The sequence below is a fragment of the Staurois parvus genome, unplaced genomic scaffold (genome assembly GCF_062004578.1).
Source record: "Staurois parvus isolate SC_StPar_1 unplaced genomic scaffold, SC_StPar_1.0 ptg004042l, whole genome shotgun sequence".
Classification (NCBI taxonomy): Eukaryota; Metazoa; Chordata; class Amphibia; order Anura; family Ranidae; genus Staurois; species Staurois parvus.
In genome coordinates, this window is record NW_028321837.1 from 14,999 (window position 1) to 20,484 (window position 5,486).

At 41.2% G+C, this 5,486-nt stretch overlaps 1 pseudogene; it reads right to left on the bottom strand.

The window, feature by feature from the left end:
• Positions 1–3,594: 3,594 nt before the first annotated feature.
• LOC149427089 (26S proteasome non-ATPase regulatory subunit 7 pseudogene) lies at positions 3,595–4,277 on the bottom strand (annotated as a pseudogene).
• Positions 4,278–5,486: the final 1,209 nt, after the last annotated feature.

Here is a 5,486-nt window from a genome sequence, read left to right on the forward strand (position 1 = left end):
CAATGCATTTACGATTTGTTTTTTAATCATGTCCCTGCACAGTATTTATGTCTTTAACGTGCGCTCTACAAAGAGTTTTGAACAGATAAAATACTTTTTTCTGACCTCCGGAACAGATTAATTGGTTTTCAATGCATTCCTATGGGAAACCACATTCCGGTTTACGAATTTTTCGCAATACGAAAAGTTCCGCAGAACGAATTAAATTCGTAAACCGAGGTACGCCTGTGTGTGTGTGTATATAACATATACATACAGTATTATAAAAAACTATAACGATGTGATAGTGAAACATGCATCACACCACCCCCCTGCTGCACCCCAAACTAAACAAAATTACGATCCCTCGCTCTCTCTCACGTTTCATTTGGCGCTGTACAGATGGAAACAAACCATTTTTTTTTTTTTTTGGCAAAGCCTATTCAAACCCCCACCCCCCACCCCCCCCCCCAACTAAAATCCACTTAAACCATCCGTGTGATACAAAAAAATCTTTTAATGACACATTGTTAGCTCCCTAAACTCCAGACATTTTAACTGCTCCCCCCATAATGTCCAACGGTCATTGAACTGCAATTGCCTTTAAAGCGGAACCCCGGGTAGATAAAACAGGCAAAAAACAATAAATGAATAAATACAGCTCTGTATTCATGAAATAGATTTCTAGCTTACCTAAACGTGACATGAGAATCTCGCCATTTCCTGCCTAGTAGCACTACAGCAAGGAACAAGCTAAGAGGAATAGTGAGCAGAAGGGTGACCTCATCAGTCCACTGCTGCTTTATTGACCAATCAACAGTCTAAGGGGGGAGGGGGGCAGGAGTGGTGTCAATGGTGTATTTCATATTTGCAGCCGAGGTAGTAGTTGTGCTGTGTAAGGAATGAATGGACAGGATTGCAAATCCTTTGGCGGGTTCAACTGCTCTCCTTTATGTATTTATTCTGTGTAGTTTGCCTTGAAGAGTAACTCCCCTTTTGTTGAGGCAAACAAACAAAAATCAAACCACCTCCCCCCTGGGTGATCTATGCACATACCTTTTGTTATTCTGAAGAAATATCTGTTTCTCTGTGTCCATATGGAAAGTGAATGGGAGTGATTTTATAATAATCTGTCAGCTGCTGCACTTGCAGGGCTCTGAGGAAAGTGGCAGGGTCTGCATCCTTTTGGGAGTATCTCCCCAAAAAATGACATTTTTGCTGCAGGGGATGCCCAAAATCTGACTTGTATTTAAGAGCAGACTTCTGGGAAAGTCAGTGAAACAATCACACAAGCAGGAAATTATCTTTGTGGGGGAGGGGGCAGCTTCTGTATACCATCTGTACACAGAAAGCCTCCAGGGTGCCGTATTGCATTTTTTATAATGATCAGCTGCTGCACTTGCAGGGCTTTAATGAGGAAAGTGGCAGCGTCTGCATCCCTTTGGCAGTATCTTATGAAAAATGACATTTCTGCTGCAGGGGATGCCAAAAATCTGACTTCTGGGAAAGTCAGTGAGCCAATCACACAAGCAGGAAGTTATGTTTGTGGGGGAGGGGGGCAGCTTCTGTATACCATCAGTATACAGAAAGCCTCCAGGGTGCCATATTGAATTTTTTTATAATGATCAATCACTTGCAGGGCTCTTATGAGGAAAGCGGCAGGGTCTGCATCCCGTTGGGAGTATCTTATGAAAAATGACATTTCTGCTGCAGGGGATGCCCAAAATCTGATTTCTGGGAAAGTCAGTGAGCCAATCACACAAGCAGGAAATTATGCTTGTGGGGGAGGGGGGCAGCTTCTCTATACCATCTGTATACAGAAAGCCTCCAGGGTGCCATATTGCATGTTACAGAAAATCACAGCGGCTGCAGATTTAAAAAAAAAAAAAGTCATTTTTAATAACATTCAATTACAATATGACTTGTGTAGCACACTGGTGCAGCGTTTTTGAACCACTGTGCCGCGGCACACTAGTGTGCCGTGAGATATTGTGTGGCGTGCCGTGGCAAAAATTGCAATTTCATCCGCAACATGTGGCCTCGGCTCACAAAAAGACCAATCATTAGAACAGCAATGGGCAAACTACGGCCCGGCGGACCTTTTAATCCGGCCCGCGGACCGTGATACTGTCAGGATGATCTGTCCCCCTCGACGTATCTGCGCATGTGCCGGAGATCGCCGATCGGCTGCTAATGCCTGAAACTGGCACATGCGCAGATACGTCGAGGGGGACAGATCCTCATAGGAGACAGATTTTCATGCTACACCGGAACGGCGAGAGGAACGCGCGGAGCAAAGGTAAGTGAATTGACACAGGGGGGGCTTGGGGACTTAATATGGGGGATGAATTACTATATGGGGGATGAATTACTATATGGGGGATGAATTACTATATGGGGATGAATTACTATGGGGGATTAATTACTATATGGGGGATGAATTACTATATGGGGATGAATTACTATGGGGGATGAATTACTATGGGGGATGAATTACTATATGGGGGATGAATTACTATATGGGGGATGAATTACTATATGGGGGATGAATTACTATGCTTACTATGGGGATGAATTACTATGGGGGATGAATTACTATATGGGGGATGAATTACTATGCTTACTATGGGGGATGAATTACTATGGGGGATGAATTACTATATGGGGGATGAATTACTATGGGGAATGAATTACTATATGGGGAATGAATTACTATATGGGGGATGAATTACTATATGGGGGATGAATTACTATATGGGGGATGAATTACTATATGGGGGATGAATTACTATGGGGGATGAATTACTATATGGGGGATGAATTACTATATGGGATGAATTACTATATGGGGGATTAATTACTATGGGGGATGAATTACTATATGGGGGATGAATTACTATATGGGATGAATTACTATATGGGATGAATTACTATATGGGGGATGAATTACTATATGGGGGATGAATTACTATATGGGGGATGAATTACTATATGGGGGATTAATTACTATGGGGGATGAATTACTATGGGGGATGAATTACTATGGGGGATGAATTACTATGGGGGATGAATTACTATATGGGGGATGAATTACTATGCTTACTATGGGGGATGAATTACTATGGGGGATGAATTACTATATGGGGGATGAATTACTATGCTTACTATGGGGGATGAATTACTATGGGGGATGAATTACTATATGGGGGATGAATTACTATATGGGGGATGAATTACTATATGGGGGATGAATTACTATGGGGGATGAATTACTATATGGGGGATGAATTACTATGCTTACTATGGGGGAATATTACTATACTTACTATGAATGACACATACACATCATTCATCTACTCTTGGTCCGGCCCCCGGGTCCAATTATAAAATAATTTCTTTGTGTTTGATTCCTATTCAAGAGAATTACTTTATATATAGTCAATATAGGCACAGAGGTAAACTTTTTTTAACATTTTCTAATGGTGGTGTGCCTCGTGATTTTTTTCATGAAAAAAGTGTGCCTTTGCACAAAAAAGGTTGAAAAACACTGCACTGGTGTATGCTAGATTATTTGCCATTTCCCCCCCCCCCACAAAACTGGAGTTACCCTTTAAGTTCAGCTTTATCAAAAATCTTTATTGAAGGCACCAACTCTAAACAGCTTCCAGGTGGGTGTCATGGAGGATGGACAGAGAACTACATAACTGACCATGCTGTGCACAAGAAAGGTGCTTTACATGCGACTCTTCTATAGTATAAATAGGAATGCCTGGTCAGCAATATTATATATATTTTTTATTACAGGATCCAACCACCAGCAAACATACAAATAAAAACGACAAACAACGAGGGCGCCATTATTTCTTCTCCTTCTTTTCCTCTTTCTTTGAGTCGGCTTTTTCTTTCTCCTTTTCGTCTTTCCTTTCTTTCTTGCTCTCTTCCTTCTCCTGCCCCTCCTTCTTCTCGGCGTCTCGGTTGGCAATCTTATTGTTGATGAGATTGTGAAGGGCGACTACCGAGCGGATGAGGGAGGCCAGGTAGACCACCAGCATCTGATCATTAGTCTTTAGGTAGAAGGCCTTGACGAACTCCTGCAGGTTGACGTCCGGCAGGAGGTTGAAGACGTCCTGCAGTTGGTAGATGATCTGGTGGTTGATGGGCAGTTTGCCCGTGGACACTTTCTCAAGGTAACTCCTGATGTCCAACAGTTTGGAGTTGAGTCCTTTCAGCCCATGGACCTGATTGGTAATTCGCTGCGACAAGGTCCCCACGGTAGTGTCTTTGATGTCTCTGCAAGATTAAAAAAAAAAACAAAAAGTTGAAACATATACAGACCTGAAATGTATCCCAGAAATGTATGTTATTTTTACTTGGTGATCCTGCCAGTAAGCACCCTTCCTGCCCTCAATGCCAGCACTGCGTTTATGGAGAAGCAACCTCCCACCCTAGGCTGCTCACGCCGGAGTCGGACAGAACACCCCCCACTTTCAGGGAATATTGATAATATTTCAGTACATCCCTGTCAGCTGGCTACAAAGAGTGACAGACCGACTGGATTTCTGGCAGGATCAACAGGTATTCTTTTAGCACTTATAGGACAGATATAACAAAATGCTTTCAGTAGTATAATTAGCCGAGTTCACACGGAATACGACTTTGAAATCGCGTGACTCGCATGTCAGTGTGACTTCAGGTGCAACATGTAAGAGATATATATAGTGTGAATCCTTGTGAGCTATTAAGAATGAGGCATTCAATGGGTGTTTAAACAATTAATTGCTAGTATTTTGTGTTTGGTGCGCTGGCACTTACACAAACTCACTTGGTAGTGTCAGATCAATATATAAGGTATTTATAGTGCCGCGCTCCTACTTTTATGCATGTATATCTCTATATCCAGTCTGTACTCATTCTACTATATTAATAACTATATAAATCAAATGTGAATATTAATGATAAGTGATATTCCATAAACTAATATAATTGGATGATTACCAATATATTGCCAATACACACATACACAACCTAAATTTGTGTGATAAATAATAATCAATATAGGACCTTAATATAATGTGAATAATAAATAAATAAATGAATATAGTAAAGATATAAATATAATTCGTGCCACTCTGATTATATGTGATCAATCCAGCAATATTTGTGCAAAAATATATTTCCAATGTGCACGTGCATTGGTGTAATGCATAAATATATACATAAATAAAGTCTTTATAAACAAGTGCCAAAGTGCAGGTGATTTCTTAATCCCTCTCGCCAGGTGCCTTATGGTCTCCCTATTCGCTCACCTTTATGTTTGCCTGAATGAATTCAGGCAAATAGACTTTTTGATCCTTCCAGGATCGGTGGGTTAATGCTCTGTATTTAGATGTGCCAAGGTGTAGATGTAAGTACTCCTGTACTCTCCTCTTTCAACTGCTCATACACCGATATTAAGACCAGCTCATCTTAATATCGGTGTATGAGCAGTTGAAAAAGGAGAAAGAGGA